We start from the raw sequence: 25,922 nt of genomic DNA, 5'->3' as shown, positions 1-25,922 counted from the left end.
TTGGAGAGATTTCAGGCAGAGGAACAGGAAGTATTTGTTTATTTTTCTCATTTCCTCGTTGAGGCTCCACAAGTGAGCACGGCTTCATCTACTAACTCCTATTGCCTGCTTTTATCACTATAACCACCCTCCTTACCCAGCATTCGACACCACAACCACCACCACAGAACATACACCCAGCTCCTCTCCTACTTGAAAGCCCAGTCTGCAATATATGCCCCTCTTACATTGGAGAGCCAAGATAACCCTCCTAATTGTGTAAACTGTTTCCTCATTGACTACTGTGTGGCTTAGCTCTTTAAGGAAATCACTTTGATGCTTCTCTGTCTTGACTCGTTCTTTCCCAAAAGCAGCCTTTTGGTGATACCAGGAACGAAAGAGATCCTGTCTCGTGAGCTAGGCCTAAGAAGATAGGACCATCATGCACATTACATTGCCAATGTGAGACATTGAGTTCAGATTCACGTGTGGAGGTGTTGATGGTGGCGCAGGGCCGGTGGACAACGGCTAGAGCCTTTACTCCAAAGGCTATGGAGGTGATCCATTTTTTTCAACCATAATGGCTATGGATTGTTTGAATGCCTGGCGGGCAGACACAAGCATACACYCTGTCCCTTTAACCTCTGGAGTTCAGGCAGTGCTTGCCTGGAGAATGACATGAACAACAGGCTTCATCAGCATTTTCTTGCTCATAGCTGCTAGGTATACCACCATAATGCACCGGTATTAAGGGAGGATTGTTGCTACACACACACACTCAGTGTCTACTGTGGCCCATCTGACCTCGTTGTCCCCTCATGCCCCTCTCCTTGACCCTGACCACTAACCAGCTCATGCGAAACAACTTTGGCTCTCACAGCCCAGCTATGTTTTGGCCGCAGAGCGTATAAACGGAATGTTATAGTTACCCAATCTCCTCGACTTTTTACCCTTCTGCTTCAACTCCTGGCTTTCCATGGAATCCCAGAGCCATATCATTGGTCGTCCTCAGCAGCAAGTGGAGCGATGTATCTCTGTGCCAGACGGGTTTACGGCTCCCACAGGTCATCTAGTGGAGACCCAGCTAGCGCGCCCCGCAAGCAGCTTTTACCCCCCCTGGCCACTTGCAGTAGCTTTGTGCTTTTAAACCGCCACCACACATTCCGTCTCCACTGTGCTCCCTTCTTTTTTTCATCTCCTCTCTCTCACACACACACACAAGCGGTAATGAAGGAAATTCCTTTGTTGGAAGCTGGCTGCGTGCTCTGAGCCGGTGATAGCCCAGTAGTGTGGCCAGAGCGTCACTCCTTGAAGCCCTGAGCCCCGGAGTATTACTTATCTGGGAAGTTCTCCACTGCTATGCTAGACTGTGGCTTGGCTGCAGCTATGCTAGGTGGCTGCGGAAAGGAAGCAAGGTTGCGAGGGAGAGAAAGGGGCCAGTGTTGGTCTCCAGGAGAAGCTGCTTTGTCTCCATACTGTTGCTTTATAAGGGAGTAAATGGGTCTTTTCCAAAAAGAAAACAAGAGCTCCACAGTGGAGCTCTATCTCCTGTTAATCCATTTAGTTGCTGACTCAAAAAGCCAGCAGGCATATTTAGGTTGTACATGTGATATTTTAAAGCCAGGCCCTTGGATGTTTTGCTTTTTCTGACAGCTACTCAAATGTTGCACTGCCTTCCTCTCTCTCGGCTCTGAAATTAGATTACCAGTTTTGTTTTCTCAAAAGGCCAGTGAGGCTTATCTGAAACACATGAGCAGACGGTTGACAAAATGATAGAATGGTGATAGTTGCTACAGAAAAAATACAACAGTAATACTTTTTTATGGTGTTGATATTGTGACCAATAATGCTGTCATTTAGATTTTATGAATTCATGTTTTCAAAGAGCTCCAAGTTCTTGGTGGCTGTGCTGGTGCTTTGATCCCACTGGAGAGTGACTCAGGCATCTCTCAGTTGTTATTGGTTTAAACAGCTGCTCAGTGACCACACTGTTCTCCACTCATGGCACACAGTGTTTTTGTTTATGATTGTCATCTGTTCAGAGCTGGTTCCTGTGCTAAAACAAAAGTTTCTAAAGCCAGCACTGGCTGTGCCATATTTGAACACCATTACCTAGGGCCCTGGATGTTTCCTGATCAGGAGCCCACAATATAACCTACAGCTAGGGCCCAGATATGATGCTGGTAATGTTACATTTGCTTTGTAGTCATTTAGCAGATGCTCTTATCCATAGTGACTTAAAGTAGTGAGTGCATACATTTTTGTACTAGTGAACCCACAACCCTATCGTTGCAAGTGCAATGCTCTACTAACTGACCCACACTGGTTCAAATCATGTTGGGAATTACCCAGGGTCCTAGCCATGGCTACTAGTGGTTGGAATGACCTGTTGGAGACCCGTCTGCCTGGTGGGTTTGAGACCAGGGTTTCCGTTAGCTGGGAATAGCCGGCCATTGTCCGATTTTATTGAAAAAAAACTTGAAAAGCCGACGTTAAATACAATTTTTGCCGGCCAATTGTCTGTGCGAAGGAGTCCCACTGCAAAATAATCACTTTTAGCCTATTCATTGATGGAAATACCAGTCTATGTAAATACATTTTGACTGGTCATGCTTACTGGTCTGTAGGTTAATTTTGCATTATTTAGTGGAATTATCACATGCGTTCAGCATACAAAGCCTTTGAGTGGAAAATCTGTCAGACCAGCAGCATCTTTTGGGCTTTCAAGACAACTGGGAACTCTGGAAAAAAGAGGTCAAATCATGTCAGCGATCTTCAGGTGGGAGAGTCGGAGCGCTACAAAGAGGCCTGAGATTCCGAGTTGGATATCCGATCAAAAATATTTCTCCCAGTCGCAGCTATCTTATAACCCCCCACCCCCCCCCCAGTTGTCTTGAACGCACTGAAGTCAGATTTCATAGTTCCCAGTTGTTTTGAACGCTTCATCAGAACGTCACACACCACTTTGCAGTGAGCTGGTGGCCATATGCATTTTGAAAACCTATACTAAATTGTTTTAAAACTAAATGTTTTAATATATATGAGGCAACTTGCTTCAAAGTAACCAATTTAGATCTCCTCTTTCTAAATTTTACGGATATTTTCATCTGTCACATGAATCCGCTCGCATGCGCAGTGCCCTTTTGACAAGTGTTTTCCAACTAATTGCAATATGGAATGAACATTCGCACGTGGCCTACTGAATTGTGTACATTGCTGCGCCTATAATGTAAAGAAATAAGTTCATCAACATTTTGAATCTAAACGTTCAGATCTGTTGCATCAGACTCGTTGCTTTAACTTTATTTTATTTTTTATCTAGTCTATGCCTACTGGTTGTGTTAATTTGGGATTTGTCTTACAACTGTTCCAGAGTATGCTTGGAACAGGCTATTTCTTTTAGTTGCCCATCGGAGGGCCCTGCCAGAGGAAGTGGTGGGAGGGGTCCTCAAGTGTCTTCTCCTTGATGTGGAGTGCTGCTAAAGTTAGCATGGAGCGCTCTGCACAATGACCCCCAACTGTAGCAGTAGGAAGTACAGTGCCTTTTAAAGTATGGAAAAAGCCCTCTGTCCTTTTTCTGAACTGTACTGTGAGTGGGAGATAGGGTTTGGAAGCTGTCACAGGTTCATTATGTTGCATGAAACGGTGTTGTATTGTGTGACTTCATTGTAATAGATAGGAGAACCTGTATACACGGGCTAGGATACTTTGTGTACAGGCATGATCTTTTTGGGTAAATACTCTTGGTTGGCGCATAATGGCTAATCACATTTTAATCAGGTGGAAGTCTTTTGATGTTCCCTTTGACTTGACAGTAAAAGCCTATCTAAAATGGATTGTGGTCATACAGCAAAGTCTTCTGACTAATGCAACGTCTGCCTCAAGTCTGGCTATATGGATGACATTAGCAAGAAGTTGTATTTTTTGAGGGGGGGTGGTTTGTGTTTTTCCACAGAAATGGCTACAAGGATAGCCACCCTGAAGTTTGGGTTCTCTTAATGTAGGCTGTCACCATTCTATTTGTTGTATCCATTTAAGCTAACCTATTATGGTTAATGGTGACCTATGCTTTCAACCTGTCCAATAATATACTCTGCGTTTCTGGAGATGAGCACTGGTATCTTGCTGAGAGGTCTAGCAACAGAGAACGGTGTTTCTATCCTTTGACCATAACCGGTCATGAGAACAGCGGTGGGGTGACCAAAAACTTGGAACGTCCAAAAAGAGAAGGAACCCTTCTCTCCCCCTGTTCTCAAGATTAGCTTTTGATCGTGTACTTGCGAGGTCTGCTCCGTGCGCTGCCTTGGGGGCTCTCTGAGCAACCCCAGTGTGCTTTAAATTAACTATTTTCTCTCTTTATTTATGTTTCTTACAAAGGCCCGACAAGACTGAACTCTCGTCCTCTTTTGGGCTTGGTTGCCATGGCAACGGCCCGGGCTCTCTTGGGGCGGGGAGGACGTCATTGGTGCATTTTTGGTTGTGCTCTGAGAACGACTTTGCCCGTCTCCGCCCGCTAGCCAGGGCTCTTGAAATCCTCTGTATTATTTTAGCATTAGGCTGGCGCGTATGGACACTGTATTCTTTCTGCTCATAATGTTTCCATATTTATCCCTGCTGCTCGTGGTGGGTTGATTTTAAGTTAATCTATAGATAGTGCCCTGTAATCAGCCCCATATGGGTGCCCTAAATTGAAGAGAATGTGTGAGGCGCAAAGGGCACTGCTTCATTGCCTTGCGGTTGGAGAAAGTCTCGACTGCTGGGGGACAGTCGCTCCTTGTAGCCTGAGCTTGTGAACACAGTCAGCATGGAGGCTACTTCCAAGCGTCTCTTCCAGCAGATGAGGTTGGTTCTGTCATGTGTATCATACATTCTACTGGTTGGTTCCCTCTTCACTTCCAACTGTCTTCTCCATTAAACCACGATTGACAAGGCCAGGACAGATGCCCGCTGATTTGATTTCCTGCAGTCAGCACATGGACGGCTCGCTAGCAGGACCATGATGTGGAGGCATTTGGCTGTGCTAACATTGTGGTTTACAGTGTGAACCCAGTGTGTTTTCTATGGGTCAGGTTTCACTGGGGTGCTTGGCTCTGCTCTCAGACTACAGGAGACAGACTCTACCTCCCACCCTCGGTGCTCTTTTGTGAAGTGTGCACTCATAGCCACAGTCACTTCCTGGCACATGCCGGCTGACGCTCCACTGATGGGAATGGATAATCGCATGTGTACACACACACACACACACACACACACACACCCAATAAACACGCGCAGGTTTGATTTAGGAGTACTTTTCAGTGTTTGAAAAGAGCATCAGTTACAACAGTCCAGTGTTGTAGTGTTAGCATCTTATTTTCACTGGAGGGAACTTTAAACACTAAGTGTTCTGTCACTTAGCAGCACTGTGATTGAGGTTTAACTAGCCTGCACTGAGGTAAATTCCCAGAGTTTCTCTAATCGCAAGCAGGCCTGGTAAGAGTTGATCCACTATTATAAACTATTCCAGTAACTGCTGCCTAAACTTTTTATTCAAATGTAGAGATTCATAAGAACGTTAAAGCTGTGTATCTTATAGAAATGCAAAAAATATTGCAACTGGTAAGGATGACTACATCTTGATTTACTTAATTAAACAAACCGCCAGGATCACTTGCTAGTTGTTCAGTAATGCAGAAAGAGCATCATTACCTGACCGAGTGCTTCAAGCAGACCACCATAGCCCCTGTGCCCAAGAACACAAAGGCAACCTGCCTAAATGACTACAGACCCGTAGCACTCACGTCCGTAGCCAAGAAGTGCTTTGAATTTGCATACCACCCAAACAGATCCACAGATGATGCAATCTCTATTGCACTCCACAATGCCCTTTCCCACCTGGACAAAAGGAACACCTATGTGAGAGTGCTGTTAATTGACTACAGCTCAGCGTTTAACACCATAGTACCCTCAAAGCTCATCACCAAGCTAAGGAACCTGGGACTAAACACCTCCTTCTGCAACTGGATCCTGGACTTCCTGACGGGCCGCCCCCAGGTGGTGAGGGTAGGTAGCAACACATCTGCCACGCTGATCCTCAACACTGGAGCTCCCCAGGGGTGCGTTTTCAGTCCCCTACTGTACTCCCTGTTCACCCACGACTGCATGGCTAGGCACGAGTCCAATACCATCAAGTTTGCTGACGACACAACAGTGGTAGGCCTGATCAACGACGAGACAGCCTATAGGGAGGTCAGAGACCTGGTCGGGTGGTGCCAGAATAACAACCTATCCCTCAACGTAACCAAGACAAAGGAGATTGTGGACTACAGGAAAAGGAGCACCGAGCATGTCCCCACGTTCTCATCGACTGGGCTGTAGTGGAGCAGGTTGAGAGCTTCAAATTCCTTGGTGTCCACATAAACAACAAACTAGATTGGTCCAAACACACCAAGACAAAAAAGGGCACGACAAAGCCTATTCCCCCTCAGGAAACTGAAAAGATTTGGCGTGGGTCCTGAGATCCTCAAAAGGTTCTACAGCTGCAACATCGAGAGCATCCTGACCGGTTGCATCACTGCCTGGTACGGCAATTGCTCTGCCTCCGACCGCAAGGACCTCTACACCAGGCGGTGTCAGAGGAAGGCCCTAAAAATTGTCCAAGACCCCAGCCATGCCCGTCATAGACTGTTCTCTCTACTACCGCATGGCAAGCGGTACCGGAGTGCCAAGTCTAGGACAAAAAGGCTTCTCAACAGTTTTTACCCCCAAGCCATAAGACTCCTGAACAGGTAACCAAATGGTTACCCGGACTATTTGCATTGTGTGCCCCCCCCAACCCCTCTTTTACGCTGCTGCTACTCTGTTTATCTTATATGCATAGTCACTTTAACTATACATTCATGTACATACTACCTAAATTGGCCCGACCAACCAGTGCTCCCGCACATTGGCTATCTGCATTGTGTCCCACCACCCGCCAACCCCTCTTTCTGCTTCTGCTACTCTCTGTTCATCATATATGCATAGTCACTTTAACGATACCTACATGTACATACTACCTCAATAAGCCTGACTAACAGGTGTCTGTATATAGCCTTGCTACTCTTTTTTTCAGATGTCTTTTTACTGTTTTATTTCTTTACTTACCTAACACACTCACCTTTTTTCCCCCGCACCATTGGTTAGAGCTTGTAAGTAAGCATTTCACTGTCTACACCTGTTGTATTCGGCGCACGTGACAAATAAACTTTGATTTGAGTGGTGGTTGTCTTGAGATGACAACTACTTTGCTATTCTCCATGGTTGAACCATTTTAATGGATAAACAGACTGTTTTCAGAGGGAGAGGCACGTACATTTAAAGCTGCGATATGTAACCTTTGGGCAAACTGACCAAATTCACAGAAATGTGGGTTATAGATCTGTCATTCTCATTTGAATGCAAGTCAAAGAAGCAGTAGAGCTGTTTTGTGCTATTTCTATGCTTCAAACAGCTGGAAATAAAATATTTTTGGGGGGGTTATGGAAAATATATTTCACAGCGGTCGACCGATTTATGATTTTTCAACGCCGATACCGATTTATTGGACGACCAAAAAAGCCGATTTCAATTTGGTTTAAATAATGCAAAAACAAAGTGTTGGAGAAGAAAGTAAAAGTGCAATATGTGTCATGTAAGAAGGCCAACGTTTAAGTACCTTGCTCAGAACATGAGAACATATGAAAGCTTGTGGTTCCTTTTAACATGTTTGAATGAATGCTTACGAGCCTGCTGGTGCCTACCACCGCTCAGTCAGACTGCTCTATCAAATCATAGACTTAATTATAACATAATAACACACAGAAATACGAGCCTTAGGTCATTAATATGGTCGAATCCGGAAACTAGAATCTCGAAACAAAACGTTTATTCTTTCAGTGAAATACGGAACCGTTACGTATTTTACCTAACGGGTGGCATCCCTAAGTCTAAATATTGCTGTTACATTGAAGGTTGTGCAATGTTATGTCATAATTACGTAACATTCTGGCAAATTAGTTCGCAATGAGCCAGGCGGCACAAACTGTTGCATATACCCTGACTCTGCGTGCAATGAACGCAAGAGAAGTGACTCAATTTCACCTTGTTAATATTGCCTGCTAACCTGGATTTCTTTTAGCTAAATATGCAGGTTTAAAAATATATACTTCTGTGTATTGATTTTAAGAAAGGCATTGATGTTTATGGTTAGGTACYCGTTGGAGCAACGYCAGTCRTTTTTCGCGAATGCGCACTGCATCGATTTATATGCAACGCAGGACACGCTAGATAAACTAGTAATATCATCAACCATGTGTAGTTATAACTAGTGATTATGATTAAGTTTAATGCTAGCTAGCAACTTACCGTGGCTTCTTACTGCATTCGCGTAACAGGCGGGCTCCTGGTGAGGCAGGTGGTTAGAGCATTGGACTAGTTAACCGTAAGGTTGCAAGATTGAAACCCTGAGCTGACAAGGTAAAAATTTGTTGTTCTGCCCCTGAACAAGGCAGTTAACCCACCGTTCCGAGGCCGTCATTGAAAATAAGAATATGTTTTTAACTGACTTGCCTAGTTAAATAAAGGTGTAAAAAGAAAAAAGAAATCGGCGTCCAAAATGACCGATTTCCGATTGATTAGGGCCGATTAAAGTTTTCATAACAATCTGCCATTCCGATTAATCGGTCGTCCTCTAGTTTAGATGGTTCAAAGAGCATCTTTAACTCTATTGACCAATGAAGTGGGGAATCCTGTCCTACTGTGAGTCATTGATTCATTTACTAAAGCTCTGTCAGTGTTTAGTTCCCAGAACCCATCTCTTTCTCCATTAGAGAAGGGCATTCCTAGAAAGGCCACCTTGCCTGCAGGCTAAAGCACCTGCTATGGTGGGGGGGCAGCAGCGGCTGTGTCCCCCACTCTTCTCTCTCTCTCGTGTGTGTGGGAGACATTTCACCTGGGCCGGAGGGGGATGTGCCATGGTGCAGTTTGCCGAGATGGGATGGCATTTTACCCGGCGCGTGCTGCTTGCCAGGCCTTGCCCTGACTTTGGAGTTCTCATCTGCAGTGATGGCTGGGGGAGGGAGGCAGCCCTGGTTTCAGGCCTAGGGGTGATCCATCACTTATAGTTAGCCTCACAATGTAAAACAATTTGACACAACCGGTGCGTTCATCAGTTTTATTGACATGTAAAAAAAGGAAAATAAAGTTGCCACAGCAAATCCGAGAAATTATTTTTATATGAATGCTGTAAGTACAGAAATTGTTTGCTCAGTAGGAAATGAATGTCCAACTATGTGAGCTAAAGACACTGTCCTGGGATTTCCTATGATCTATGTAGAAGAACCCCTTCAATAGTGAGCGTCATGGAGCAGAACATGTTACGTGCGTGTTTGATATAGTTTGTAGCGCAAACCATTCAGACGCTTCAGACTTAAAGACCTGGTCTCCAGGCCCTTTGGGGATCGTCTCTTGTCTCATAACATCGTTAATCACACAGACTAATGGTTGGTGTCTTCGGATTCAGAATAAATAGATGAATCTGATGGTACAGCCCAGGAATATTTTAAAAGGGGTTTGAAGTCCAAAACGCGCCGGCCTTAGTGGGGCTCATTGGTTTAAAAACATCTTGGAAGGGAAATGGAGAAGTAGCCTCCGCTGATATACTCCGCTGCTGTCTTCATGTTATGTCCGTGTTAATAATACTGAAGAGGGTTGTGCTATCGACGACCGAGCTCTGTGTGGTTGAGGAACACTGGACTTGAACTGCGAGTCATGATGGCTTTCGGTCAAACATTACGATGATGCTACATTTATTGTGCGATTTCGAGACACAGCATTGTCCTCTCCTTCCTGCCTCTCCCCCCTCTCTCTCCCTGTCTGCTGTGTTATGCTGACTGCTACATGTGACAAGGCCTACTCTCTAGCTAGAACACTGGTCAAACAGGTTTGCATGGTGACATGTATGTTTCCTATGGAGTGTCAGTATACATGTCTGCAGTGTTTCCCCTATATTCTACTCTTGACATTACTGCTGAAAAGGTTTCCCCTAGTATTGTCTTTGTGAGTGCAGAACAGGCCTGTCTGTCGGGTCAGCTGGGTGTGAGGTGGGCTTTACTCACAACGTCTCCTGTTATTACCTACATTAATAGTCAGATTAGCTCCCTCTCTCTCCCCATAGTGTGTTTAGCCATCAAATAGAGGAGGCTTTGTCTGCCTTGTTCGCTTTAACCACCGAATCGCTGCTGAAATCCCCATCAGTAAAAAGCTGGTTCAACCCATTCCCGGTATTGCTCCCGTTGCATTTCTCAGCGGCTCCTCTATTGGTCAAGGAATGCCCCCCACACACACTTCAAACAGTGGTAGTGTCCCTCCTGCGTCAGTGGGTGTCTCTCGCAGGCCACTGAGCGATGCCTGGCTGCCCCACTCTGTCTCTGAGCGGTGACAGTGGGGCAGACAGGTATGCCAGTTTCCCCACAGCTCTGCCAAAGGATGACACTCACCATCTTTTTTTCTTCTGTGTTCTTCCTCATGTCCCCCTGGCTGTCCTCGTCCTGTCCCCCTGGCTGCCATGCTGCTGCCATGCTACTCGTCCCTGCTATGTTGGCAGTAACTCTGGCACCTGTCAGCTACAAACAATTACAGCCATTAAGGGATTACATTGTTGGGCTCCTGCAGCCGGTGGGCTGGACCTCCTGTAGGGGATGAAGCGGAGGAGAGGGGAGCAGCAGGAACCGGCAGTGAGTTCTCCTTAAGGGGTATGGGAGCAGTCAGAGACACGACAGAGGGGGAAATGGTGGAGAGTTGTACACAAATCAACTGACCTAAATCGTTACTACCTTAGATGCCTATAATATCAGTCACCTGCAGGTATGATTCTTCAGACAGTGCAGAATACCGGTCTAGCTGTTTGTATACCATCTACATTTAGCTACATTATTTTGTTTTCAGCATTTAGCAGTCACTCTCTTATCAAGAATGACTACAATGTGTGTGTATCTAAGGGATGTTGACAGAGGGGTGACTGAACTCTTGACAGATGGACATAACGTCATCTTGTCACTCAGCCAGAGTGTGGTTGTGAGCAGCTGTGTGGATTGCGCTCAGTGGAGCGCCGTCTGTCTCTCTGTCCGCCCTGCAGCCAAGTTAGATGAGCCCAGCCAGCCAGTGAGTGAAAGGTGGATACGCACCTGGATACACTCTTCTGCCTGAACAGCTGCTATCCTACGGCCACGTCTTACACACACGTGGGAAACGTCCCCATGAGGGAGACTTTTGAGGATTTCAGGTACCCATGAGGATAGTAATACACACGCCCACGCAGACTCTTCTCCAGCTCTGGCCATGTACGATGCTGTAAACGGCCCAAATTTGGACAAGGATTCCAGCCAGATAGCTGTGATCCAAACGTGAGTCCGGTGTGTTAAATAAAACGTAATTTTTTTATTTTATTTTTTATTTTACCTCACCGCTTTTGCCGTCATAGCAGCCTGAGAGTGCGAAACATTACAGGCAGCTTTTAGGAAGGGGGACGCCTCAAGGTCTGAAAGTTATCAAGAGATCAAGGTTATTGAATGCAAAGCAGGGATTTCAACTCCAAGTACTGGGTCCGAAAAGGGATCCCAGAGTAACGTTTAGCAGTAGTACTCTCATTCAGTTTAAATGAGAGTAGGGGGGCCTTTCGGGCATTCCTGATTTGTGAAATCCACTTACTGATATCTGAAACTGTTGCCGTCAGAAGTGAAATGTTATTTAACTAATTTTGTCCAGTTTTAATCCTGTCATTCCTGTGTACAATGTTTTGCCCAGCCTGGCTTCGTTTCTTTGACAGTCACCTTGTTATCTGGCTGGCTTTGAAGCGAGTGACATTTTAACCCCTAGGTCGTCACTCTGGAGCTGGCCCAGCAGCCCCTAGTCCTCTGAACACAGTCTGAGCTCCCTACAGTGCTCTCACTCTACTTTCTCTCTGTCTCTCTACTACAGATAGTTGGCCTTTGTCATCCCTTTTGCCTCTAGGCAGGGAACGCCCCAGCTAGTATATGCACACAGTTGCTGGCTCACTCCCACATGTCATTTATTGTGCTGTTATGGTTTGTCTTTGGATGCAACCTAAAATTAGCAGATTAGTCTTTACAGCCATTTTGTAGTGTCGTCGCTTAGGTCTAATGTTTTTCCCTTCTCAGGTTTGTGCTCCTTGCCTCTATCAAGTCCTGGCATGCGTATTTGAAGGAACAGAAAGCTCCTTTTGAATTTCTGACTTACCGGTTTCTTGTTCCTAGAATGCAACGGATTAGCCTATTCCCGAGGACTAAATACTACTGAGTCGAGGGTATAATGGCCAGTTTGTTTTGGGTAACTCAATGGTCTTTTCTGTCTAACCACATTTGACTGGAGTGAAATATCGGTCATGCAGAAGAGGGAGTGAAAATTCAACGAATTTGCATATGAGCTGTCAGAACACCCAATTTCCCCCATCCCAACAGCAATAGTACGCACTGAGGTATTCCAAACACCTCGGCTATGTCCTGGCATTTTGGCCATGTTACCCCCGCCAACATTCCCCAACAATTTTCTGGAGAAATGATGCGCCTCTTTTTAAAACGGGACGTGAGCCAGCTCCTACTGACACCACCCACTACTTGTCGGCGGGGTCAACTGGGTGTACACACACACACACACACACACACACACACACACACACACATGCTAGCTGGCTCCTGACAATCTGAGGAAGGTATCACACGAACATAAGCCTACCTGCATGTCTCTGAAAGCTCGTGATTTTTCTCCTTTCGGGGGTCGTCGCACTGAAGTTTCTTAGTGTTAAATGTTGTACTTTTCTAACGTACTTACTATTTCTCTCTCCCTCCCTCCTTCAGGCGTGCATAGATGACAACGTGGACATGGTGACGTTCCTGGTGGAGCATGGGGCTGCCATCAACCAGCCTGACAATGAGGGCTGGATCCCCCTCCACGCCGCAGCCTCCTGTGGATACATGGACATAGCAGAGTAAGTACAGCTGCTGTGCCAGAGAGCTGTCATGGTTGACGTGGCGAGGGTCCAGCTGGAGGCTGTTATGGACCTCTAGGGCAATGGCTGGTCTCTAGCCCCCCTCACCCACACACACACATTACTGCATTGGGATAACCCCATTATGTACCAGCCCTTTCACATTGCCTGACGACTCACCCTGAATTAAATTCTGCTGCTCTGATCGCTACATACATGATCGTATACATTCATTGTGGAGAAGAAACGTCAGTTTGGCCGCAGCGACGTTGAGCAAACCCGTTTTTTTGCAATGGATGCAATGACTCACAGGCACATCAAGAATCAATGGTCAATTTTAGTTTTTTATTTAGCAAGTGTTTATTTTGCATCGCCAAGTGTTACCAGGCTATTCCCTGAGGTTTATGGCTGGCTGAACACGTAATTGTGCGAATGCCTTTACGTTTGGAGAACATCCATTACCCCATCCTGTATATATCATTTTGGTTATCAATTAACCCTTTCTGTTCAGTTATCTTAGACTGAAATGCAATGCTAATCAATTCATTCCTAATAGCTACTTTTTATGAAGCAGACCAGCCTAAACTTGTCAGGGGTCACAGTTTTTTCAATGGTCTGTTTCTCCAAGGTGCATGATTACATGTTGATGGGGGCAACCGCCACAAGTTCCTTGTGATGTAATCAATATAGAGAAATCGGGGGGTAACCACATCGGTCATTACTCCAGTTGCTTCCAGTCTTTCCTTTTCATTGTCCTTTTGAGTTAAGAAGGCTGTTTAAAGGGACAGAAACCGGGCCGGCAAGGAGGGAAATATTATCAGAAGACATTTTAGGCTGAGAGCTGAAGGAGCTCACTTGCACTCATTGTGCTGTGACCGGTTTTACTTCTCTGTATTATGTTACAGGAGCCTGGCATGAGCGTTATCACACCCTGTGCAGTCCTGCTGCCCAAGTTAGAGTAGAAGTATCCTACTATACTACCAAGGTTATTAATTGACAGAAATGTTGCCTTTTATGGTGTTTCATCAGCTGCAATTGGTTATTGTAATTCCAAGAGCTGCCTTGTAGATGTCCTTTAGACTTCCCTCTCACCCCTATGACAAATTAGTTATTAAAAATAAGTTAAAGCGGTCAAATGTTAAGTTTAATCATTTTCATAGTGGGGAGTAACTTATTGTCCCTCTCCTGWTCCCGTAGAGGTTAAAGTAATGGACTGTCGTTTCATTTTGATCATTTGAACTGTTCTTGCCATAATATGGAGTTGGTATTTTACCAAATAGGGCTATTTTCTGTATACCACCCCGACCTTGTCACAACACAACTGGTTGGAAATTCCACAAATTAACTTAACAAGGCACACCTGTTAATTGAAATTCATTCCAGGTGACTACCTCATGAATCTTGTTGAGAGAATGCCAAGAGTGTGCAAAGCTGTCATCAAGGCAAAGGGTGGCTACTTTGAAGAATCTAAAAAAATATATGTTTTAGATTTTGTTTGGCTACTACTGTACATGATTCCATATGTTATTTCATAGTTTTGATGTCGCTATTCTACAATGTAAAAATAAATAACCTCTGGAAATGAGTAGGTGTCTCCAAACTTTTGACTGGTACTTTACTGATATGCTATTTTGACCATATCTCTGACCTAATAAGCTGTGCAGTCACCACCATCTTGGGACTTTTAATTGTATTATTCTGTTACAGCATTCAACCCCCATAATGCATAGTGCATTTAATGGCAAAATAATCTTTCAAAGTCAAAAACTGTGATTTATTTTTGTCAAACCCAACTGACCTAAAAAAGCACAAATCGCCCAGCACTAGATGGCAAGGTGAACTCCTAACCACAAGGCCAAACCACAACTTGTAAAACCCAGCTAAAATGGGTCGAAAGTGAATGCAAAGACAATGTGGAACTCTAAAATGTATCGGCGGTCGCTGAATCTCCATTACGAGGGAAGTTACCGGAATGCGCCTGTTTTCAAGCGGTGTGTTCTAATGAGAAGGGTCTGCGTCTTTCCACGGCTGTAATTGGTAGCAGCAGGAGTCAAGATATCCTGCTTTTCCAAGAGCCTCTTGAATCAGCCAGCGTAGGGTGCAAAATGGGTGAGGAAAGATAATTGGAGAATGATTAATCAAAAAAGGGTGAATCACTAGGCTAAATATGCAGTGAATGTGTGAACTAGTTGTCTGATTAGCGGCAGGGTACTAGAATGACAGCATGAACCCTCTCGGGTGGTTAGGTCAGTGGAGAGGTACACCAGGAAATCCCTCAGGTGAATATGGTGTAATGGCAGACTGCAATTCATAGTGTTTCTTGATATGGGTGTTCTGATATCAGCAAACTCCAATTGATACCTGCCATTGGTCAGTTCCGGTGTTATGAGACTGATGGTTTCTCGATACAGATTTGTTTACCCAGCAGGTTAGGATAACTAACATGGCAGGTTAGGTGAGTTAGCGTGGCAGGTTAGGAAAAGGGTTAGGCTTAGCTACAATGCTACAGTTGTTAACCAATCAATTTTTTTTGTCACATGCGCTGAATACAACAGGTGTAGACTTTACTGTGAAATACTGACTTACAAGCCCTTAACCAACAGTGCCGTTCAAGAAACAGAGTTAAGAAAATATTTACTAAATAACTAAAGTAAAATAAAACAATGACTTGGCTATATACAGGTGTTACCAAGTTAGTGTGGTGGTACAGGTTAGTTGAGGTAATTTGTACATGTATGTAGGGGTAAAGTGACTATGCATAGATAATAAACATTGAGTAGCAGCAGTGTATAAACAAAGTGGGGGCAGCAGCAATGTAAATAGTCCAGGTGGGCATTTGATTAATTGTTCAGCAGTCTTATGCCTTGGCGGTTGGGTAGAAGCTTTAAAGGAGCCTTTTGGACCTAGACTTGGTGCTCTGGTACTGCTTGCCGTGTGGTAGCAGAGAGAACAGTCTATGACTTGGTTGACTGGAGTCTTTGACACTTTTTTGGGGCCTTCCTCTGACACCGCCTAATGTATATGTCCTGGATGGCAGGAAGCGTGGCCCCAGTGATGTACTGGGCCGTACGCACTACCCTCTGTAACGCCTTACGGTCGGATGCCGAGCAGTTGCCATACCAGGCAGTGATGCAACTGGTCAGGATGAACTGGGGACCCATGCCAAACCTTTTCAGTCTCCTGATTGGAAAAGGTCTTGTCGTGCCCTCTTCACGAATGTCTTGGTGTGTTTGGACCGTGGTAGTTTGTTGGTGATGTGGACACCAAGGAACTTGACACTCCCGACCAGCTCCACTACAGCCCCGTCAATGTGAACCACTGGTCCTGAACGAGGAAAAACGGCCACGCCCAAACACCCTTAATTGCGCTCTAGAATTTCACCTTTCTCCCTTAGGTGGAAAGGTCAGCGGAGGGATGCAGCATGAAACCCATAGAGTGGATCAGTACAGCATTAAACTCAGGTGGTTAGGTTAGTGGAGGGATATGTACCTAGCCTTCCCCAAGGTCTGGGATTTCTGCTACCAGTGGGTTGTGACCAGGGTTTCCATTGGTCGGTAATAGCTGGCTTTCGGACAATTTTAAAATGCAAGTAATTAAATGAATAAGCCGATGAATAAAATTGCGAAATAATGCTTTTTTGCCTTCATTGATGGAAAATCTGTCAGGCAGCGCAAGATCAGCTGCTACAGCATCTCAAACAGCAAATGCATAGGCAACAGAAGGCAAGCTTCATCAGCGTGTCACACCACTTTGCAACGATCTGGAGGCAGTATGCATTTTGAAAACATATACGTAATTGTTTGAAACCTGAACATTTTACTTCAAAGTAGCCTAGCCAAACTCAGACCATATCCGTGGAGGCAGTTATTTAATGAACTTTCTTTTGTCAAGGAGCCAAAGGAACAGTCCTAGTCATATTAGCAACCCATGCTAGTTGTTGCATATTAACTCTCCCCTGGTGTACAATACACCGGTCTGATTTGCACCTGTCTGAGTTGACTGATCCATTGTGGAAGCCTTGGATGGCGCAGTCCATCAGACTATGATGTGCTACTGAAATTGTATATGGTTACAGCTTAATACACACTGATGTTCTGTGGTGGTCGTTGCAGCAGGCACGACGAGCCAGGCTCGGCACAATCAAATCAATTGCGGTCCGACTCCCTCTAGTCATTTGTCCTAATTATTTAATCAAGCTTAACACATCAGACAAGATCAGTGCATATAGTTGATTTTATTAAAACACTATGGAAAAATACACTTAACATTTTGACCTATCAATTGGTCAAAAGAACAGACGACTCTCGGACAGACACATTTTTTTTGTCGGACAGCCCTATTCACTTTAAACCGCTAGCATGTGCGGTGCGCTTTTCTGGTGTTCACGATAATTGTATTATGTAACGAATATTTGCTTATAGCCCAATGCGTTGTGCGTGTGGCTGTGCTTTATAATGTGAAGAAATAAGTTTATCAACATTTTTAAGCTAAACGTTCTGATCTGTTGCATCACTCTATGCTTTTTAACGTCATTAAAAAAAATGTAGCCTAGACCTACTGGTTGTATGAAGGTGTGATCTATCAACCCAGTCTGTTTGGAATAAGCTATTTCTTTCTCGACAAGCTGACCAATAGAATAGGTCTTTTTTTTCTACTATGGGGGAATAGTAGATTGTCAAAGGTTAGGGATTTTTGCTGTTCGTCACTCGTCTTGTTGGCTGAGAAAGTAAATGTGGATTATTATTCGAAGTGCATTGTTGGACCACGCATTGTTGGTCCTCGACTTGTATGTTCTGTTAATATGAATTTCCATCATCTACATGGGATTTCTGTCATTTTGGCACCGTCCGGTAAATTTAAACTCTGCTGGTCAAATGTCCGACACCACATTTTCCTAATGGAATTCCTGGTTATGACGTACAGGTTTTCATAATACAGTATATTCACTTGACTGTTTCCCTGCAATCCTCATAAATGTGACTTGCTAGAATTTGGACCATTTTTTGTTTTCAAACTTTTTATAGGCCTACAGCAGTAGCTTATATAGGCCTAATACATTGGAATACATAGAATGAGATGGACATGATTTCCTAGGCATTTTGATTGAACCTGTATTCACCTGGGTTAAATAAGAGACTTGATCCATACATATTGATTCAGTGAAAATTTTAATTTACTACTACTGAATGTTACTAATACTACTTGGACTACTACTTACCTGTCCTAAGTAAGTGTGTGTGTGTTTGTGCAGGTATCTGATTGGCCAGGGAGCCAGTGTGGGGGTGGTGAACAGTGAGGGGGAGACACCACTGGACATCGCTGAGGAGGAGGCCATGGAGGAGCTCCTGAAGAATGAGATCAACCGACAAGGTACAGACAGACCGCAGCACTGACTCACTGTCTGCCCCGCACTGACCTGCTAGTCAACAACAACTTTCACTTCTGCTTTCAGTTGAACCATTGCCAGTCAAACATTGTTCACCAAGCATATCATTAATGGGGATTTTTACATCGATATGTAATTGGAAGTGCCTAAAACGACATAATGGGAATGTTTTTCATTAAGTTTTCAAAATGGATGACTTTTTAAATTTTTTTATTTAAATTTGATCCCCTTTTCTCCCCAATTTTCGTGGTATCCAATCGCTAGTAATTACTATCTTGTCTCATCGCTACAACTCCCGTACGGGCTCGGGAGAGACGAAGGTCGAAAGCCATGCGTCCTCCGAAGCACAACCCAACCAAGCCGCACTGCTTCTTAACACAGCGCGCCTCCAACCCGGAAGCCAGCCGCACCAATGTGTCGGAGGAAACACCGTGCACCTGGCCCCCTTGGTTAGCGCGCACTTCGCCCGGCCCGCCACAGGAGTCACTGGAGCGCGATGAGACAAGGATATCCCTACCGGCCAAACCCTCCCTAACCCGGACGACGCTAGGCCAATTGTGCGTCGCCCCACGGACCTCCCGGTCGTGGCCGGCTGCGACAGAGCCTGGGCGCGAACAGTGCGATGCAGTGCCCTAGACCACTGCGCCACCCGGGAGGCCCCCCTAGATTACTTTTTAATGACAAATGAGTGCTGCTACTTTGATAGCATCATTGTGTTTGCTATAGACTAGGCAGTTATGCACTGCCTCTCCAAATAGACAGTTAAGGGAGGAGAGTTGGTGTGTGTGCAATGGATCGTGGCACATGCATCTAGGCAGCTGTGGCCTCCGGTCATATCAGGCAGGTCTTGGCAGGCCTCCAGTGGCGTGCACTCAGCTTGGTTCAATAGCACTGCAGCCTCCACGGCCAACAAGCTCACTGTTCTGGTCTAACTCCCCCTTCACTACTTCACCCAGTACCATGTTTACGTACATGATGTCCAGGTATAACATGCGTGTACTGTGTCAAGGAATTTATGAAATAAAGTGAGAGCCAGTCCCGGCAGCTGCGGCGCTTTGTCTCGGAGAAGTTGCATAATGGAGATTAATGCGATCCACTTAAACTCTGGGTTTCTCTTTGTGATGATTCTAAATGGGATGGAAGGGGTTTTCTATTTTTGACCCTGGGTGTTCTTGATATGATGACGTGTACCCGTCCCCTCTTGTGGGAGGCCTTGTTCAGACATGCTAATGGCCCCGGGGACGAACCGCTCTTCTGCTCATGATGCCGCTACGTTGTCGGCAGATTGGCGCTCTCCTTCACCTAGTAGCCATTCCAAATGCAGCTCTCATCAAATCCACTAAGTGTGGCTGGACACCTTTGCACTGTTTACATTGTTAGCCACCAGCCATAATTAGAAGTTAGGTAGCAGCTTAGCTTGTCAGACACCCCCTCTGTTATTTGCACCCTTGTCTGCTTAGGTTGCTCCTCCCCTGATGTGTAGATGAGTAGAACTAGGGCTGGGCGATATGCCAAAATATCACATCACTGTCATTTTTTTTATGTTGACGTTATGTTTTTGAATTAAAGTTCTACATTTGCTTTATGGGTAGTGTGTGACCCTACAGTGGCAACACATACATTCTAAGTGATTTCAATGGGTCTTTCTCCATTCTGTTTTATACTGTTCTACAACCTAAAAAAAATCCTACACTTACACCAATTTCTGCATTTCCTGCTCTCATTTGAGAATTTCCCCACTGCCACGTAAGGGCTGCATGATATGGGCAAAAAAACTAGGCCTTATTTTTGTGATCAAATGTTGCAACTGCGATTTGACTTGCGATTTAGATCAAAACACTTCGGTAAACTGTTGGAATCATGGAAATATAATAATTATTCTAATTCTATAGTTAGAATATAAATAATAGGGGGCATTTTGAAGTGTGTTTGACATGACAATGAATGGCGTTGACAGGGTAGGAACCAAAGTGATGGTCAGTGTTTCCTAGGGGACCCTATAATCTTTGGCTACATTAAATGTTCATGTAACCAACATTCATGCCTCGCCTATACTTCTGATTTAGAAGATACTGTTGCACAAACAACATGCTGATTTAGGCCTACACCAGCACTGATATCAGGCTGTATTAACTAGCTATGTTTGCTCTGACCCAGTACATTTTATTAGCAAGCTAGCTAACTAGTGATTAGCATTAGCGGTAAACATGCTTTAGCTAAAATGTGAAAAGACAAACTAGCTGTTTGCAAATGTATGAAACACAAACTAATTATTTAACGCTTGTGGATTTATATTAAAAAGCGAAGTAGAAACATCGTTGCCGTCAACATTTTTGCATGTGCTGCATTGACCATGCAGACTTAACTTTAAGGGTGTGTTTGTAAATTCACTCGAGTGCTCAGTGCGCTCTGGGCGTTCGTAAATTCCCAGCGTTGTCAGGTTTGTCCATTTCGTAAATTCAGAGCGTTTCGAGCGCACACTGGATGCTCTGGCCGAGGAGTAGGGTTGATCTGAGCTTTCTTACCTCCCAACAGCTTAGGTGCTTGACTGCCAACTGGCTAAAGTTAGCTAGCTTGCTAGTTAATTCCAGACATGAGAGAACACCTCACTCATCCATTTTACATGCCCTAGTAGAGCTGGTTAAGCTGTTTTCATGTTATCCAGAGTGTTGGTGACTAACAATTTAATTACGCTTTTTTCCGATGTTTACTGACGCCGGACATATTCAACGGGTATTGAGCGTTCGTAAATTAATCAGTTATTCTGAACTTTGGCACATCGGAGTAGATGGGGCGGGTTCGTAAAGTCACTGGCTATGTGTCTCATGGTCAAGCAACAATAAAGTGCTCCTTGAGTGACCGTGGGCTGGGCTACGTCTGTGTGGAAAGTGGCATGGAGAGAGAAGGGGGGGATGACTCAAGTAGCGTATAAACTATAAAAATGTCAGTTACACACAGCATATCACATTTTAACAAACCAAACATTCAAATACCCTTATAGTAGGTAAAGTACAAACCCAAACCGGTCCTATTCTGCAATAATGGCATATAGTAAAATATGCTATACAGCCCCGCCTTAAGTAGAACCAGACTAGCACCAGTAACATGATCCAGGTCTGGGTATGAGGTGAAGGCAGCAGTGGAGGGACCTGGAGCAGGGCTTGGCTGAGGTGGTCAGAGCCCTATCCTTTTAACACTCCAGTCCTAAGGGCTGAATGTGCAGAATTCATTCAGCAGTTATGACCTCTCCTGCTGTCTGTTAGCATCCTACGCTACTTAAGAGTATTATATAACGGAGGCGGCGGCTTATCCCACGGGAGCCCCGCGCGTCACGGCCAACTGCAGCTTTCAGCCTTCGTTTTCCGGGCTTGATGGATACGCAGTCTGCGGCTTTGAAGCGGGGCGTCAGTACGCCAGCTCCCAAGATCCCTTACTGACAGACACACAAACCCCTGCCTGCAGAACCACAATGTTGCACACCACTGCATTTACCATCAGTCATATGACAGACATCAGACCACCGGGCCTTTTTTAATATGCAAAGCGTTTCTCCCTCCTGGCTGTATCTGATCAGTGATGCCACATTTTTTGGGTCGATGGGCAGTTACACTGGCAATTAGTTTGCAGCAGAGTTGCAGCACGAGTGGATTGCCCAAGCTGTTCGATGGAACTCCACATAGGGAATGAATTCATGAGCATTTGTTCTTGAATTTACCACAATGTCTAGAGCAGCTCTCCGTGTTCAGTAAGGGACAGTGTTGTACAACTCCCTCTGTATGTTTTAATGGGATTTTCACCTCCCGTCGCATAGTCTCCTCTCGAAAGAGATACATTTTTAGTCATGGGGTTAAACTCGTTAAGGAGCCACCACCATTCCCCCGCAGCTGGCTCCACCTTCAGATCCCCTCTCTGCCTCCCAGACATTAGGTGACTGGGCCCCCACCCACTACCTCTATAACTGCCCATAAGGGCTGTCTCTGATGCTGCCCCCCCCCCCCACACACACACACACACAGTTTCCCTGCTCAATTTCTTGGGGTAATTTAGTTTTGGCTAGTCAGCAGGTTTTCCCTCCGCTGAATTTAGTCATGTGTTATCTCATCCTCAGAGGTCCAGGCGACTTTCCTCAGAGGATTCTCATGTTTGCGCCAGGTCAGATTCTTTGGGATATTTTCCATTTTGGCTTTACCAGACCATATGTAGGCCTAGCTTTGAGAGAGGGGGAGGGAGAGTGATTCCGTCCTCATCCAGTCAGTTTTCTGGTCTACTGTCTTTTCTCTATTTATTTTCTCAGCGTCCCGGTCGAAGGTGCAATTTTCTCTTGAAAAAGCAGCTTTGAATGTGTCCAGTTCCTCCACCAGGCTGCTGTTTTGTAGTCCTACTAAGGATCTATTAGTCTCCCTGCCTTTTTATAGAACCAGTACAGGCTACTCCTTAAATTCCCTGCTCTCTAGTAAGCGATGGGCCCTATTGTAACAGATGGGATGGGGATGCAATAAACATTTATACAGGCCAATTACTGCAGGGCTAGTAATGTTGATAATGCCTTGACTAATAGAGTTCCCCTGCCTTGCTGGTGCATTTGTAAAACATGCATCTGTGAGGTTGTGGACATCTCACCTTTTGTACCACAGTCCACCCGTTCCACAGGCTGTATGCGCGGCAGCCCAGCAGAATAAAGGACTAATTGAGATCCATTATGACAGCAGTGCATTGTGTATTACACTGTAATGGAATCACATGGACTGGACTAAAGGGCAAAGCATTACTGAACACTGCAGCCATGGTGCCATCTGCCCCCAAGACCAGCCTGAACCCATTGATTCACTTCTGTATTGGAAAAATCTGTTTCCTTGGACCATTCATTTGTGCAGTGAGTCAGGAATTTGACTCGTGGAGCCACACCCATCCTCCTTTCAAATGGAGCTTGTTTATTCCATGCAGCCAGACGTCATTGTGACCCAAGGTATCGGTGATGAAAGGGATGGGGAAACTCAATGCAAAAAGGCTTATAGTTTAGCTTGAAGTATTTTTGTCATAACCATTAACTCTTACTGCACAATGTGAAAGTAAAACCAAACTAGATGGACTGTGCAGCAGGATTGGTTCTTGGGCAGCCAGGAGTCAGTTTCAGACCTTCTCTGAGTCGTCTTAATTTCTTCCCACGATTGAAACGCAGCATGCAGACAAGCGGCGCTCTGTCAGTGAATTTGTGCAGGAATTTTTGCCAAGGTCCCCTAGCTGACAGATCTACGTCCCTTGTTCTCCTCCGCTGGCGCCAGGCCAGAACTTCTGGCTGGAGTAAACTGCTCCCTGTCCATCCAGCCTAACACACTGTCAGACAGTTGGAATCTTCTTTTGTCCTTTTAATTAGTCACGCTTCAACTTGGTAATCTCATCAACAATGACAAGTAGTGTTAACAAGGCACTTAACCAGCGCTGATTTAACTAATGTCGATCTGTTTCTGAATAAAATCAACTATTCCTAGACCTTCTATTCGATCTTAGTCAATCTTTATTTGTTAATGCTGCTTGACTTTCCTTGGCCTTCTCATGAATGGAAAATTTAAGTAATTTCATGAATGGATTGAAAAAGATAGTCCAGCCGTTTTTGCAGGAGCTGAGGGATGATGGTGCATCATACGAGAAACCCAAAACCTATAGGATCAGCTGAAGTGTTGTTGGCTTCCACCCCAGAGCACTTAGTGCTCAACTACATAAACAATGAGCATATCAACTCACAGCTGAGTAGTCAGACACGCCTTCACCAGTCGCTCCAAATTTCAGCCGTCTCATGTTTCAGTCGAGTGTCAGCAAGATAGTACACGCCTGTTCCTGCAACAGCCTGTATCCTGTATAATGCCGGCCTATACCTTAGACATACTGACCCACATGGAAAACGTACTCTGTGTTTGCTCTGTCCCAGAGCAGTGATAACATGGACAAAATATTGAAATAAGCAATTTGTCAGAGGTCAGAGGCCTCTAGTCTATGGAAAAGAGTTCTAGCTTTGCTCCCACTCACTTTGCACAACCACAAGTGGATTATTTGCTTAAACTACATGCCTACATGGCTTGGATTTTGACACCTCGCCATACAAACTGTCAAATGTCCATAGCTCGCTTACAACACTGTGTAAACCATAGGGACATTTAGCCTGTTGTGTAATATTCCAGGTCAGATTTGTGCTGTGTAAAGGGTATCAGACTCATTGACTTTTCATCCATTGTTAGTTTCAAATGAAACTCTGGACTGTAGTTCCCCATTTGAGTGTGAGCCTTCAACTCATTCACTTAAGGCCATGTGTGGCAAGCATGTGTATGTGGTGTGTCCATTTTCAGCTAATTTCATGGTTCCATTTTTGTCTTTGAATCACTTCTGTAATATTGTGATGATAGTTCCCTGGGGTTGAATGGCAGACAGGCAGCATTTATTTCCTGACAGTTTCTGCCTTCTACTGCTCTTTTGTAGCCTAGATAATCTCCAGTGTTTATAGGGACGTGCCTCTTAAGTAGCAGTTAATCCACTGAGGCCAGACTAACAGTGGTCACCGTTACACTCCGCCCTCACCAGGCGTGGACATCGAGGCGGCCAGGAAGGAGGAGGAGCGGATCATGCTGAGGGACGCCCGGCAGTGGCTCAACAGCGGAACCATAAACGACGTCCGACACGCCAAGTCCGGGGGGACTGCCCTCCACGTCGCCGCCGCCAAGGGATACGCTGAGGTTTTAAAGTAAGTCCAGACTCCTTACTTCACCTTTTACCTCTAACAAACTGTAGCCCATCTTTGGATTCCTTTTTATTATAGACTTATCGCCTTTATTAATGCTGATTTTAAAAGAGATTTCCACTTACATGTTATCGTTAGGTATTTGTTAGGTGGATTCTGCTTATAGCTATGTCCCTTGTGGGATTTTACTTCATTACTGTGTCAGTGGTTATCAAGAGCCAATCTCTGGCCTGTCAGTACAGACACTGCCTAAGGGAGGGACTGCAGCACCCTGTCCATCTGCTCCTGGGAATGCAGCCAACGAAGTCTCCCACACACTCCACTGCCATAGTTGGCTAACACTAACATCTACCATGTTGAGTACCAGATACTCAGAGGTCAACATTTTTCCTGGCCTGCAAGATGTTTATTGACTGATATAGGGTTCTTAAACATTTGCACGAATGTATTTGCACTTATGCAAATAGTTGATGGAATACTTTTTGGTTTATTTGTGTCTTTGGGTTCTGTTTTTGCCTAACTAATACGAAATACAGCCATAATGCTGGCACAGTAACAAAAGCCTGGACACTGGCAATGACTGATAAGATTAGGTTGCAGCATCAAATCCAAAAGAACAAGATTAGCTAAATCTCATAAACACTATTTTTGTTCCCCCCCCCTGCGCCCCCCAGGCTTTTAATCCAAGCAGGGTATGATGTAAATATTAAAGACTTTGACGGCTGGACCCCGCTCCACGCTGCTTCACATTGGGGCAAAGAGGAGGCCTGCAAGATACTGGTGGAGAACCTGTGTGACATGGACCTTATCAATAAAGTGGTGAG

The 25,922-nt window shown here is 45.0% G+C and overlaps 1 pseudogene; it reads left to right on the top strand.

Annotated features, from left to right (window-relative positions):
• Positions 1–25,922, top strand: part of LOC111955769 (protein phosphatase 1 regulatory subunit 12A-like) — a 65,223-nt pseudogene that overhangs the window by 10,540 nt on the left and 28,761 nt on the right.

The sequence above is a fragment of the Salvelinus sp. IW2-2015 genome, linkage group LG3 (assembly GCF_002910315.2).
Source record: "Salvelinus sp. IW2-2015 linkage group LG3, ASM291031v2, whole genome shotgun sequence".
Lineage (NCBI taxonomy): Eukaryota > Metazoa > Chordata > Actinopteri > Salmoniformes > Salmonidae > Salvelinus > Salvelinus sp. IW2-2015.
Note: the sequence above shows the minus strand (reverse complement) of the source record. Positions and strands in the feature narration are given on the sequence as shown.